General features: G+C 36.5%; 1 pseudogene; it reads left to right on the top strand.

The window, feature by feature from the left end:
- Positions 1-14,095: 14,095 nt before the first annotated feature.
- Positions 14,096-15,859, top strand: LOC143648031 (RWD domain-containing protein 2B-like; annotated as a pseudogene).
- The last annotated feature ends 405 nt before the right edge of the window (positions 15,860-16,264 follow it).

The following is a 16,264-nucleotide window of genomic DNA, read 5'->3' as shown; positions in this document are numbered from 1 at the left end:
AAAATGAGCCAGGTTGTCTTTTTATTTTTTTCTGAATTGATGCAAATGTTCTAAGAAATGATGAATATGCAACTATGTGATAATATTGAGAATTACTGATTATATATGTAGAACGGAATGATATATTAATGTTTTTGTTTTGTTCTTAATTTTTGTTAATTAATAAATACATTTTTAAAAAAATGAGCCAGGGAAATTTAAAACAAACAAATAAACTAACAGCAGCAACCAGCTTCACTTTGGTCCCCACCCCAGGGTTTGGGTTGAGGCCCAGGTACCAGTATTTTTAAAAATTTCCCCAGGTAATTCTGAAGTGCAAAGAGTGTTGAAAACCACTGGTTTAATATGCATCTTTGTTTGCAAAACTGTTTTACTCAACTTGGTTCCTGGGAAAAGACGGACTGTTCAAAAAATATGGACATTTTTAAGGTTCATGACACAAATTGTCAAATTATTTCCAAGAAAAGTTTGTAAGAACTTTACTTTCAAAAGGATGTCTGAAAGTTGGCAATTCTCTCCCATGACATTGGGCATAGGGGCCCCTCTCTAACCACATATTACTTTTGTACCTTCTTGGGTATGTTATTCTCTCTTTTCTTATATTTCTTCCTCTTCTCTGTCCTTTTTCTTTTTCCCACTGATTTTTCTTAAGAAAATCTTCCTATATCTTTTTGCTAATGAGGAGAATTCAGTAAAAGGATCCGACACAGATTCAACTGGAAAAAAACCTACTTCCTTAAGTTTCAACTGGATTAATGGAAAGTCCAGGAACTGAAACCTGTTGGGTGTAAGTTGTGCACATACCAAATATTTAATAATAATTTAGAGGTAAGTTGAAAATGAAATTGGTACAGTTTTGCATGTTGTGTATTTAAAATACCAGCATGCTTAACCAAATTCTTTCTTGTTGGGCCATTTGTAGGCACATGCACAGACACAACCTTCTTCTCTTCCTCTTCAGTCTTCTCTATTCTCCTCTACTTAGATGACAACACCCTTCTGAGGCAAGAATATTCATGATTCCAAATACTATCACTTGAGGCACTCAGAGAGACTGTCCACAGAGTCTAGGGAGCTATGTATCTCCTCATCGTTTCTTTTTATTCTCTTTCAAGATTCTGTATTTTCTCTCTTAACAGTTTAAATTTAGCAGCTCTTTGCTTATTAATTTTTTTTCCCCACAAATTTAAATCCTGCTCCTCAGGGTTGCTATAAATTCCATCACAGAGCTGTAGGGGACATGGCAGGGACACCAATTACACCAGTACTCATAAGTGGGATGAGGCCACTTATCAGATTGCCTATGAGGGTGGCTCCCAGTTCTCTTCATTGGCATCCCGTCCAATGCTGCTACTTGGTGGGACAGAATGATCTTCCCACATAAATAAGGGCATTCTCCAGTAAGGGAGTAAGAAAGATACTTCCCTCAATACTAGATCCATTCACAAGAGGCCTGGTGTGGCCAAGATGGCTACAATGAAAGGGGAACTGTCAGAGGCTCTTAAATATCTCCTCTCATAGCAGAATGCGCCAAAGGCTTTAGAGAAAGGTCAGAAGAAGGTGCAGTTTCCCATACTGAAAAAGTCTTTGTAGCCACACTCCAGGAGAGGTAGGTGGTGGTTTTTCACTTTTCTATTGGTCAAGGTTTCGAAGCTATCAGCAAGGCTGGCTTTTTGTCCTGGAGTCTATACCCTCTGCTGCCACAGGAATCCCTGGGGTTCCTTGGTTTGCAGCTCTGCCTCCCATCACATGAGGATATCTTCTCCTTTCATCACTCCTTCAGTTTCCACTAAATTCTGGTTTTGTTGTTAAGTGAATCTTGACTGATGGGGTAACAGAACTCAGGAGGGAGGCAAGCAAATCTATTTTCCTTTCTTTTTCAGTCCCATGAGCTCTTCCCAGGTACAAATTCTCTTTGCAGCTTATATGGAGAAGTCCAGCATGCTGAGCAGACACACCTGCCAACAGACATGCTCCATCTCAGTTACCAACATGGTGACCCATCATTTCCATCACTTCCCATTTTCCTTTACATCGCATTCCTTCTTCCTCCCCAGTCATGCATCAGCACTTTGTCTCAGATTCTGTTTTATGGGAAACTTGAGCTAAAATGTACCATTTATGGAAAATTTTTAAAAAGGATAAATATTTCTAAAGATGTAGCTATATGTCAGTTGTCTAAAGGAAGAGAAACTTGCTGAAACATGAATTATTTACATGAGAGTGGACTATGTGGAGTTAATTGCTTATAGTGAGTCCTGGAAACACAGGCTTAAGCACAACAGACCATGTTGTTTTATTACTTATGCAGCACAAAGGACCCGAAAGAGCAGGAGAAGAGATCCCATAGTGCCTGGTCTCCTGGGTAGGTCAACCTCTTGGGTCTCGGTCACTGGCTCCACACACCTCACTTCATGTCAGAAAGGAGAGACACCTGTACTGTCCAAGAGCATGGTATTCATACACCTCAGAGGGCGTGAGCCCTGCCACTGAGAGTTCTCGCCTGATAAGCAGCTGGAGCTGCTTGTTTCTAGTTTCTAATTTAAGGCATGCTCAGGCCACCCCATAGACTTAACGTCTCTGCTGGGCTGCAGAATGGAAACACTGAAATATCCACCACACATGATAGAAACGGGGGAGGGGGAGGTAAGCAATGGCTGCTCAGCATGTCCTAGACTTCCTCAGCAGCATACGTATGATTAGGGTGGAACTAAGTTGAGGTTAGGGGATGAAAGGAAAAATAAAAGACAAAAGAGAGGCTTTGCACAAATTTATGATAACGTGTCCTAAGGTTAAAAATAAAACTTCCTGCCAGGCCAATTATCTCACTCTTCCCTGAAGAAGATGCTATACCTTTATGTCTACAACAATTTTAACCTTGATTGGATTCTGATTTCACCTTCTGTTAGCCAATTGAATTAGAGCTATACTAACATTTCTAGCCACTTCAGCCCAACATGCCTGCTCCCTTCCCAGGCCCCTGTAGCCTCAAAGCACTTGTGTGTCCTTCTGTTTAGATGTCCCTCCCAGAGATCTTTGCATCCAAATGCTTCCTCATTCTGATATCATCTTCCCAGAGACAACTCTGGTTCCAGCTAAACCTGGACCCACAGGTACCATGCCTCACTTTGTCCTATTTTGTCTTATCCAGACCACTTATCAATCCTGGCACCATCTTATTTACTTAGTTTGTCTCTAGGCAGGGAGTTTTTCTATTTTATTTACAGTTATATTCCCAAAACCTAAGATGGTGTTAACAAATATTTGTTGTCCCCTGACTGCCACTAGGTAAGTCTGCCTAGAAACTATCTCTGTGGCATGTGTGGCAGCAATAGTCATTGTCTTGTAAAAGTTATTTACTAAAAACATGCCGCAAAACAGACCACCCCAAAAATCAGTGGATTAAAACAATAACCATCTAACATTGTATAGGAGTCTATGACTTGGCTGGGCAAGGCTCACTCTGTGGTTAATTATTTGGTTAACTTAAAAGCTAAGACCTTTGCTGATTTTGCCTGGGCCATCTCACACGTCTGAGGCATTGGCCACAACAACATGGCTCTAATCCACATCGTCTTCATGCAGCTAGTACAGGCTTGTTCTCATGGCAAAAGTCAGTATTCAAAAGGAAAAGGAGAGCATACTATGCCTCCTGAAGCCTAGTCTTAGAACCAGTACACCATCACTACTGTTAAAGTTAAGTAACTTTTCCAAATTTGCTCAGCTAATACATGGAGGAAGTGGGTTAGAAAGTCAGATATCATGAGCCCAGAAACTGCTTTCTTTTAGTCTTACACAGTCTCTTGTCATTTTCCCATTATTTAATTTTCGTGTCCAGAAGCACACCTCTCCATCTATCTTTTTTGTTCCTCAATAAACGTTTTCTTTTTTTCACATAAAAACTGTTAGTTTTATTCTTTAATTCTTAGTGATGTATATTTTATTGATATTGGGTATGATATCTTTTTTTCCATTATTTTTTCTGTTATTGTTGATCAAATCAATATTTTTATTATATCGGGTATTTACTTAATATCTGGCTACTAAACTCGTTTACTCTTTTGAATGTTTTTCTATTGAAGACCTTGTGTTTTCACAGTAGACAGTCATTATCTGCTAATGATAATAACTCAGAGCCTCCTTTCCAATATTTATACCACTTAATTTGTCTTTGATATTTTTGCATTATTAGAACTGCAGAACAACATTCAAGAATGATGGTAATCGAATGCCTTTTTTTCTCCTCAATTTATTGTTCATACTTGTCATCAATATTTTATTCAATAACTATTTACTCACCCAAGAATAGATTAAAATGGCCTGCTCCTCATCAAGTTTTGATTCTGATTGAAGAGGAAGACATAATTTATTTTGATAATTACAGCAATTCATGAAATCGTATATAACAGAACCCCACCTTCTCTAGATAGTGAAATTATTATTTTTTTTTAACGTGGACAGGCACTGGGAATCAAACCCTGGTCCTCTGGCATGGCAGGCAAGCATTCTGCCAGCTGAGCCACAGTAGCCTGCCCAAGATACAGTATTTTATATATTGTTCTGTCTAATGTGTCTAGTGTGATTGTGAAAACCTTGTGACTGACCCTCCCTTTATCTAGTGCATGAGTTTCAGATAGAGTGGGAATTTTGGGAGTTGGGGCTTGACAAAAACCCTTTCACCCCAAAAGAACAACCTTACTAAAGACCCAGAAGCTGGGAAGGCCATTACGTGCTTAAGGAACATGTGATCAGCCAGGAGCAGAGCGGCACAAGTTGGAGTGGTGCTGGGACTATACAATGCATGATCTCATAGGCCATTTTCATTTTAAAAATTCCAGGACTGCAACATGCATCCTGGATTGAAGGGGGGAATGCATATTTTCAAACAAGTTAGAAGACTATTTCCAGGGAATGATTCCTGGCTTGGTAAGTGAGATGGGGAATGGTTGATACATTTGAGAGATATTTGAGAGATTAACTTGTCAGAATTTGAAAATTTATTGGGGAGAGGGGATGGAAGAGAGAGTGGTAGGAAGATCTATTCTCAGGTGTGTGTCTTGTTTGACTGGTTTCATAATGGTGCATTTCACAAGATAGACAAGACAAGAGGAGAACCAAGTTTGTGCAGGAAATTAGTTTTGGAGAACTTGAATTTGAGTAATTGAGAGACATTTAAATTAAGTTGTCTAATGGGAGTTAGAAACTTGGGTCTGGATTTTAAAAGAGCTCTCCAGCCTTAATATAAATACGAGCATTTCTATACGAATGTCAAATAAAGCCATGAACATGGTTGAAATTGCCTACCAGGGAATATGGATGAGGAAAGCAAATGGCCTGGACTGATCTTAGTGACTCCAATTCAGTATTTGAAAGCTGGATAGAGGTTTCAAAGGAAACCTAGGAAAGGAAAATTCAGAGGAAAAATCAGAATGTATTGTCTCAGAGTAGCCTAGATGGTATTTCTAGGCTCCTACCCTCACTCAACTGGATTGTTTTGAAGCAAATCCCAGAAATATCTTTTCTTTTGTAAATGTTTCACTATGTATCTCTGAAAGACAAAGGCTCTATTTTTAAACATAACTAAAATGCCTTTATCACATCTAAAAGTTATTAACAACCATTCATTAATGCCATCAAATATCCAATTTGTGTTCACATTTTCCTAATTGTATGGCCCTCTCCCTACCCCACCCCCACCTATTTCTCTCTCCCCAATTACATGGTTCAAATCATGATTTAAACAAGATCCACACACTGCATTTAGTTGATATGACTCTATATTATTTTTACTAATTTTTTTTTTAGTTGATACATCTCGTAAGTCCCTTGATTGGTTCCTTTGGTTCCCTTTCCACCTTCTCCTCCTTCTACTTTTTGCGATATATTTATTAGTGAAACTGTCTTGTAGAATTTCCCACACTTGATTTTTGTTGATTGTATTACTGTTGTTTAATGTGTTCCTCTGTACCATATATTTTCTGTAAACTATTAGGTCTAGAAGCTCCATTAGATTTAGCTGTTTTTTTTTAGGCAAGGATCTTTTATAGGTGTTTTATACTTTCTGTTGCATTACACCGGGAGGTATGTAAGATCTTTTCATAAGTCCTTTGATGCAAGATTGTTCAGGCGTCATGAGCTTCATCCATCCAATTTATAGTACCCCATCAGCTTTTCAGCTAATGATTTTAGTAACCTTTGATGAATGTTAGCAAAATCCATTATTTCATTAGGAGTTACAAAATGATGATTTTTTTCCGAATGTTATCATTCCTTCATTTATTAACATGGATTCTTCTATTAGGAGTAACTCTCCCTCATCAACTTTGGGTTAACAGGAAGTAGAGTTTGTACAGAAAAGACAGGATAAATGCTTGATTCTTCCTTTTTATTTACGAGTTTTCAGAATAATGAGTTGACTCCCTGGAATTCTCTGAACGGGATCAATGAATTATCTTTTCTTTTTTAAGTAATCATTATGAAACTGTGGATTTTAAAATACACAATGTTTTTCAGGTATATATCTGTGGATATTATTCATTTTTAATGCTCAAATTGTCCAATCTTTAGCCAGTGAGTTCTCTTTCAAATTGTTTCCCGAATCCTTTGGCATAGTACCAGTAGTTTAGGACAGTTTCCTTTCTTTCTGCACGAAAAATTCCAAGTTCATCTTGTATGTTTTCTGTTCCATACACTGTATCAGCCATTTCTCCAATGATCTCTTACCGAAAACTAGTATTTAGAAAACATTATCTGAGCACTTTCTCTTAGGTTTACTATTGTTCATAGGCTTTTTCAGGAAACAAAGTTTGGAAATACAGTTTAAATGCACACACGTGATAGTTCATACTGATATTTCTAGTTCAAACTTATAAATAATTTTAAAGCTTTAATTTTACATGAGTAACTCTTTTCTCTCAGTTCCTAAGACATTAATGTAATTACATATTTGCTTTTTAAATCTAAGGATTATTTTATATATAGCAAAACTCACCCTTTTTAGTGCAGAATTCTGTAGGCTTTGACAAATACTTATACCCATGACCATGGCTTCAATAAGATACAGAACAGTTTGAGCACCTCAAAAATTTCCCTCAGGCCCCTTTGTAGTAATTAATATTTGCTTTAATTTCATAATAACAGTACTAATATTATTATAATATTCTGATTACTGAAAATGGTGGTTGTGTTTTTTTGTTGGGGGCGTGGGGGGGGGGAGTTGCAGTTCTTTTTGTCCTTAGGGCATATCCTATTGGAGAGATATAGTCAAATGGATGTGCGTTAATGTCAGTTGAAGTAATTCCTCCCTATGTTACAGAGCCACCACTTTGCTGTAGATGTTTATTTGCTTCATCTTTCTTTTGCTTTTTTCTAATTTTGATTTTTTTTGTTAAAATCATGTGAACTATTTACATGATTCTGAAATCAATTCTACAAAAAAAAAGGTGTACTCAGAGAAGTCTAGCTTCCCTTTCAGTCTCTTTCACTCCATTTCTTCCTTATTTAATAGGTAATCTTTTATTATTAATTAATTTTTTTATTCTTTCATTTCTAAACATAAGCAATATATATGTATGTTTCAAATGTACAAATTGCAGAAATATCCCCTTTTCTTAGATAAAAGACACTGTCATTGCACACTGTGCTGCACCTTCTTCTACTTAATTATCTTGAAGATAGCTTCATAGCAATAATAGACAAATTCCTCAGTTCTTTTTACAGCCACGTAGTACTTCATTGTGGGATGTACCATATTTTTTCAATTTGTCTCCTACTGGTGGATATTTGGGTTGTTTTGTTCTTTTGCTATTAGAAATAGTGCTGGATTGACTAGTCTTGTGTATCAAGTTTTTCCACATTTGCCACTGTATCTTTAATATTGCTTTTAACAGGATTATGGAGAAACTATATGTGGTTGAAGGTGAAGGAAGGTTTGTACGTAGAGGTAATATTCAACATATTTAACAATCAGTATGGCATGAGCACAATCAAATTGGAGTAGACACTAGTCTGCAGGGTTTTAGGAGCCTTCTGCTGAGCCAGGAATGAACGCTTTAGCCACTGAATCATGAGGAGGGCAAAGAATCCTTGGAAAGTGGCAAGGGCAGTGGAGGAAGACTCAGGGAAGCTGCTAGATACCATTTTGTATAGGATTATTTTACTATTTTAACAACCAGTGCATATGAATTGAATATCAGCCTTATTTATGCCTTTAATGTTGGTAAGATAAGGAATATCATCTGATAGTTTGCTTGGCCAGTGAAATTGTAGGGAAAGTCATCTGCTGAAGCTGAGGAGGAAGATAGGAAGATCAGAGTTTTGAAAAAATATTGAAATCATTGTTGGGAGTCTTAGAAAACTAGAGGAATGCAATACAATTGTTGGATGATATTGAAGACACAACTGAAGCTGGAGATCATAAATTCTTTGTGGTTCAAAATTTCCCTTGATCGAATTGTTTGTTTTCCCACCAGTGTTTAGCTTTTCTCTGCTAAGGAAGCTGAAACAACTCGCTCTGCATAGTGTTTGGTTTCCCCAGATGAATGGACAAGGGTTTCATGGTATTCATAAGGGAATGATGAAGGATCATGAAATCTAAGCTGAATAATGAAGTAAGGAGAGAAGAATCCTTAGAGTTAGGGAGAAAATTTAAGGATTAATGAAATCCAAATTATCTGAAGAATGGTCATGGTGGATATAGTTAATAAGGAACTTGGAATGACAGGGAATTGTGGCCCAAGAGTGGAAAGCTTGAATTAGTGAAATTGGAGGTAGAAAAGTTTTAAGTAGTGATATTAGGGTTTGGCTAAGGTGTAGAAGATGAAGTGGATTGGAGAAAAAAGACATGGGATAGAAAGATTGTTGGAACTGAAAAGCCAGGGTAATGGATAAATACTTCACATGGACCACCAGGATGATGTTATGAATTGGGGTGAAAAGGCCAAGTACCAAAGTCTTTAGAGAATAAAAGGGAGTGGCAAAGAGGCTTGTAGAGGAAAGTTGTTAGGGGGGATTCTCTGTTAACAGGAACCTGAAGGAAACAATTGCTTGTTTTAAGATAAAGTGAAAAGAAAGAGGACCTCATCCCTACCCCAAGACCATGAGGTAAATGGGTGTTTTAATTTTGAATTTTCTTTGGTAACTCATATACAATATAAAAGTTCACACTTTAGCCACTTTAAAAAATATATAATTTGAAGGTATTAATTCCATTCACATTGTTGTGCTACGATCACCACCATCCATTACTACAACTTTTCCAAAACCCCACACATAACCTCTGCACTCATTAAGCAATAATTTTCCATTCCCCCTCCCTTCCTCACCCCTGCTATGCATTTACATATCCTAGTTATTGAGTATCAGTGAGTTCATACAATATTTGTCCTTTGAGGTCTAGCTTATTTCACATCACATAATGTCTTCAAAGTTCGTCCCTCTTGTCATATGCATCATATTCTGTGACTAAATAGTATTCCATTGTATGTCTATACCATGTTTTGTTTGTCCATTCATCTGATGATGAGCATTTGGGTGGCTTCTACCTTTTGGCTATTGTGAACAATGCTTCTGTGTACATTGGTGTGCATATATCTGTTCAAGTACCTGCTTTTAATTTTTTTGTGTGTGTATACCAGAAGTGGGATTGCCAAGTCATAAGGTCACGTTCAACTTTCTGAGAACTGCCAGTTTTCCACAGTGGATACACAATTTTGCATACCCACCAAAATGCACGAGGGTCCATTTTTCTCCACATCATTGCCAATACTCATTTTTTTCTGTTTTTAAAGCATTTGCCATTCTAGAGGGTGTAAAGTGCTATCTGACTGTGGTTTTGATTTGTATTTCTCTAATGGCTAATGATATTGAACATCTTTTTATATAGTTATTGGTCACTTGTGTATCTTCTTTAGAGAAATATCTATTCAAGTCATTTGCTCATTTTTAAATTAGGTTTATCTTTCTGGAGTTGAGTTATAAGAGTTTCCCTTATGATTTCAAGACGTTTTGTCACATTCTATAGTTGTCTTTTCACTTTTTTAAAAGTAATATCCTTTAATGCATAAAAGTTTTAAATTTTGATTAAGTTCAATTTTTTTTCTTTTGTAGCTTGTACATTTAGTGCAAAGTCTAAGAATCCATTGCCTAATACAATGTCTTGAAAATATTTCCCTATGTATTCTTCTGCTATTTTTATGAGTTTAACTTTTATATTTAGGTCATTGATCTATTTTGAGTTAATTTTTGTATATCAGGTGAGGTGAACTTTCATTTTAATTCTTTTGCATGTGGACATCCAGTTTTCCCAGCACCATTTATTACAGAGATTATTTTTTTCCTGTTTAGTGGACTTGGAAACCCTGTTAAAAATTAATTGGCCATAGATGAGAGAGTTTATTTATGCACTCTCAATTCTGTTCCACATGTCTATAAATCTGTACTTGTACCGATACCACACTGTTTTGATTACTGTAGCTTTGAAATAAGTTTTGAAATTGGGAAGTGTATGTCCTCCAACTTTGTTCTTTATTTTCAAGATATTTTGGCTATTCAGAGTCCCTTCCCCTCCCATATTTTGATGATTGGTTTTTCCATTTCTGTGAAGAACGCTATTGGAATTTTTGTTTGGATTGCATTGAATCTGCACATTACTTTGGGTAGTATTGCTATCTTAACAATATTTAATTTTTCAATCCATGAACATAGAATATATTTTCATTTATTTAGGTCTTCCTTAATTTCTTTCACCAATCTTTTCTGGGTTTCCATATGCAAGTATTTTATGTACTTGGTTAAATTTATTCATAGATCTATTATTCTTTTAGGTGCTGTTGTAAATGGAATTATTTTCTTGATTTCCTTTCCAGATTACTCATTGTTGGTATATAAAAGCACCACTGATTTTTTTTTTTTTTTTGCATTGACCTTGTACCCCACCCCTTTGCTTAATTACACACAGGGGGGTTTTAAGTAGCTCTTTCTAAAGGATTGCTGTGGAAGCACTGTCATTAGCCAGGTTATGAGAAAAGGTGGAGGATGAACATTGACTAATCATGGAATTGCAATTCCAGGGATATGTGGGAAGGAAGAGCTGGAAGAGCAGGTGGGAAAAGAAGTTGTTCTGGCAAGGAAGGAGAGAGTTTTATGGAGATGACAGTGTGTTAGGGAAGTGGTTCTCATATACATAGTGTTCCAAGTAAGACAAGGGGCTGTGTAAAAAGAGAGCCTTCCACTAAATGGCAAGGATAGACTAAAGAATGACTAGAACAAATCTAGTTTGATGAGTAAGATAGAGCATTTATTGGGAGGCTATGTAAGGTTCACATTCTTACATGGGGTCCTCACTCTTGGTGGTGGGAGGAGAGACAGCAATTTCTTGCTATAATGGTCTGCATTGATAAGAGGAGAAGGCAGAGTTTTATAGAGGACATGGACAAAGAAGGCATAGAGTCAAAAGAGTGTATGCACATGATTGCTAACAAGGTTAACTCTTTCTTTTATTTTCTTTTTTATATTTTTATTGAGTTATCTTCACACACATACAATCCATCCAAAGTATACAATCAGTGGCTCACAATATCATCACATGGTTGTGTATTCCTCATCATGATCATTTTTAGAACATTTGCATTATTTCAGAAGAAGATATAAAAAGAAAAAAGAAAAAAACTCATGCATCCCATACTTCTTACCCCTTCCTGTTATTGACCACTAATATTTCCATCTACCGAAATTATTTTACCCCTTAGCCCCCCTATTTTTTATTTATTTATTCATCCATATTTTTTTACTCATCTGAACCTGGATAAAAGGAGCCTCAGAAGCCAGGTTTTCACAATCTCATGGTCACATTGTAAAAGCTATATAGTTATACAATTGCCTTAAAAAATCAAGTCCATTGGAAAACAGTTCAGCAGTTTCAGGTACTTCCCTCTAGCGACTGCAATGCATCATAAACTAAAAAGGGATGTCTATATAATACACAAGAATAACCTCCAGAATAACCTTTGGACAGAAATTTCTCAGCCACTGACACTTTATTTTGTCTCATTTCTCTCTTCCCCCTTTGATCTAGAAGGCTTTTTCAATTCCATGATTCTGGGTCCCACCTCGTCCCTAAGAGTCCTGTTACATGTTGCCAAGGAGATTTACACTCCTGGGAGCCATTTCCCACATAGGAGGGGAGGGCAGTGAGTGCACCTGCACAGTTGGCTTTGAGGGAGTAACTCTTTCTTAATGTTTGTTTTTCTGGGCACAACTTCCCACAAAGTTAATCTTGGGGAAAGATACTATAGACACAGAGCTGAGAAAGTACCTGCAGGAATGAGCATAATTGCTGGCAAAGTTGGGAGATTTGGCGGATATTGGAAAATACAAAGGCGTTATGTTATACATACATATCTATATATATATCTATATCTATATCTGTATCTATATATATATGCATGTGTGTGTGTGTGTGTGTATGAGTGTCTTGCCTTCATAAATCCAGCCTAACTGCTACCAGAGTTTTCTTCCAGATTCTGGAAATAGGAGTCTATCAGTTTCAGTTTTATTGGTGATATGATTTTTTTCAATGTTTTCATAGATATTTTCCTGGGAATTTGGGAAAGAATCAGATGCTATTTTGAACTGGATACTCATATATTCTAGTACTTTTATGGTTTCATTTTTTTCTTTTAAATCCTTAATTCATTTAAAATGTACCTTTGTATATAATGTCTGATAAGGCTTTAACTTAATGTGTTTCTAAATGATTTTGAAACATAATCTAGTGAGTAATAACTCTTCCCATTGGCCTGAAAAGCCATCTTAAATGTGCAACCTATTTAGATTTGTTTTCAGACCTCCTATCCTTTTATAATTGATCTATTTATTTGTTTTCTATTTGAACTATTGTGACTTTAATCATATTGGTATTGATAGGGAAATTTCTCCCTTTAGTCTTTGCATTTCTCTTGCAATTTTCTATGTGTTTATGCCTTCAGATAAACTCCAGAATTTTTTTGTCAGGCATTTGGAAAAACTCCCATTGTGACATTTATTGGAATTACTTGAAATGTGCATATACTTTGAAGTTGAATTTCTATATTTACTGTATGAATTTTTTTCTTTCCCAAATCTGTTTTTTCACTCTATTTTTAAATATTTTCTTGGAACACTCAATACAATTTTATAGCTTTTGAATAATATATGCACCATACACTTAATTATTTTTTTAAACTTTTTTATTGTACAATATAACCTCTATACATAGCAAAGAAAGAAAAAAGCAATAGTTTTCAAGCACTATTCAACAAATAGTTACAGGACACATCCCACAATTTGTCGTGGGCTACCATACCAACATCTCAGATTTTTCCTTCTAACTGCTCCAGAAAATAAATATAGGAGGCTAGAAGGAATAAATATTTTTTATCATCACAATCGACTTTTTTTTTCTTTTCTGTGAAAAATAACACACGTGCAAAAAAGTAATACATTTCAAAGCACAGCACAACAATTAGTTGTAGAACAGATTTCAGAGTTTGGTATGGATTACAATTCCACAATTTTAGGTTTTTACTTGTAGCTGCTCTAAGATACTGGAAACTAAAACAAATTATCAACTCGTTTGTTAAACCCTACCTTCTCTGTATAACTCCACCATCCTTTTTGATCTTTCTGTCCCACTATTTAGGGGTGTTTGGGCTATGCCCATTCTGACCTTTTCATGTCAATAATATGGGGTAGGGAGGTGGATCTAGCTGATATTCTGGAGAGGCTGATCCCTCTAGGTTTCAGGACTTATGTGGTCCAGAGATCCATCTGGAGGTTTCAGTTTCTGGAAAGTTACCTGGTGCCCTAGGTGTTCTTTAGGATTGGCTGGAATTGTTTTGGTTGGGATTTGGCAAGTTATGATAGGTAGCAATGTCTAACTGAAGTTTGTGTAAGAATGACCTCCAGAGTAGCCTCTCGACCCTATTTGAACTCTCTCAGCCACTGATACCTTATTTGCTACACTTCTTTTCCCCCGTTTGGTCAGGATGGCATTGTTGATCCCACGGTGTGTGAATTGTTATTTTTGCCTCCTTAGAAACGTGTGAACCATCACAGAATGAGTGACATAGAGCAAGCAGAGGCCCAGCTCTCTGAGTTAGACCTGCTGACCAGTATGTTCCCTGGTGAGAATGAGTTCATTGTGAATGACCAGCTGGCTTTAGAAGAACTGAAAGATTGTATTAAAAAGGGGACCATGGAATTGCGTTCTTCAAAAATTTACTTTACTGTGAATATAAACCTGGAGATCTCAGATGATGCTATGGTATTCTTTTCAGTTTTTGGAATAAACAAAGATATTATGGGTGGATGGAAAAATCTTAAGGGTACTCTGCTTTATTGTCAGGTAATATTTTCTCTGGCATGCACATTTCCTTTTAAATATCCTGAAGTTCTACCTGAAATCACTGTCAGGTATGTTATAAAAATTCTCTGTCCAATCTTACATCTATTGGGCATGTGTGCATGATTAAAATGACTTGTCTAGGATTTTTATGGACCTAAAATTTTCTCATCAGGTCAGAGATCTTAAAGCGATCCCAGCAGACCATGCTGAATGCAGACTTGAATGCGTACTTGCAGAGCTATTGTGGAGAAGTCTGTATACTGAATGCTACAGAGTGGGTTAGAGAACATGCCTCAGACTGTCAGCAAGGATCCCTCAATTTTCACCTCCAAAGAAAGTATAGCACAACCCACGGATTCCATTCTCACACGCCTGTGGATCTATAGCCATCATATATTCAGCAGACATAAAAGAAAGGATATTGTAGAGCTAGCCAAGGAGCTTGCCCTGTCTGGGTTTAGCATGCCTGGGAAGCCTGGTGTCATTTGTTTGGAAGACCCACAGAGTACATGTGAACAGTTCTGGATAAGGTTTGTCTTTATTTTATTTTCTGTCTCTGCACTATATTGGCCTGCTTAGTACTAACTGAGGTTGGAGCCAGTGAGGAGTCAAGTGGTTATGCATTCAATCCTGTGAGCCAAAACTGTATTTTCCAATGTAAAGAGGAGGACAATGTAGTACGAGTCAATGCCTCCTGGTTCTAGGATTGTTGTGGAGCTTTGGCCTGTTGCTCATCATTTCCAGACCTGGGGTCTTTACCAGAAGTGTAGTAAGCATTAGATAAATATACTACCTTTCTTTATAGAGCTACTGAATTAGATGATTTCTAAGATAGTTTAATTCCAAACTATGACTCCTCGTCCTAATTGTAATGTTTAAATTATGTACCTTAGAAAAGAGTGCCTTTATAGAACTCTTGCAGTTGACCCAAAGGCATATCCAGAGGGACAAACTTCTCTTATAATCTGTAGTCTCATCTTTTCCCGAAGTTGACCTTTATATTGTTTAAGAACTTCAGCCATTTCCATTCCTCTAAACTTCTAGGAAGGGAAAGTGAGACCAAGAATAGGTGAGCTCTGGAATGGAATTATGAATTGAATAATACTGGGTAAAAAAGAAAGTGTAATTGTGTGAAATACCAATAGTTTCCTATTGGTATTTCTGGATTAAATGCTAAGCTATATTTATTACTTCTGGAAACAGCTTAGTGTAAGATATCTACTCTGAAAATGTATTTTCAGACTCAGAAGAATAACGTGGAAGAAAATTTTAATTCGCCATTGAGAAGACATTCCATTTGGTGGCACTCATGACAAGATGGAAGAACAAAGAAAATTTTCAGTTTTTGAGGAAAAAATATTTGAGGTGAACGGGCTCAGAAGAAGCCATATGAATTTTGGTCAGCTATATCACTTTTTAAATGCTGTAGGATGTGGTGATGTTTTTCAAATGTACTTTGGTGTAGAGGGCCAGTAACCAAAAAAATTCTGTGTGGAAATATATTTTTAAGAACTCAGTGTCAGATTTTCCCCTCAGAAATTCGTTTGATGGGGCAATTCTATTTTTACATCAGATTTCTCTGTCAGGCACTGCCAATGTTTTCTTAGGGAGAAAAAGCTGTGATTCTGATGTATAGCTGTTAATTTGTGAAAATAAGAGATTATGACAATCATGAGTGAGGAAGGCAGAGTTTCAAATCCTGACCTTAAAAAGTATTGATAGAAATTTATTTAACTAAAAAATTTACAGTTTAACAAAAATTCAAAATTATTTTTAATGTTTGTGTCCATGAACCTTCTCTGCCTTTCTATTCCCTACTCTATTGTTATAAATAACTCCTTTCTGATTTCGGAAATCTTGTATATATTAATTAAATCACAG

The sequence above is a fragment of the Tamandua tetradactyla genome, chromosome 10 (genome assembly GCF_023851605.1).
Source record: "Tamandua tetradactyla isolate mTamTet1 chromosome 10, mTamTet1.pri, whole genome shotgun sequence".
NCBI classification, from domain to species: Eukaryota; Metazoa; Chordata; class Mammalia; order Pilosa; family Myrmecophagidae; genus Tamandua; species Tamandua tetradactyla.
This window is presented reverse-complemented; position numbering and strand designations above follow the sequence as displayed.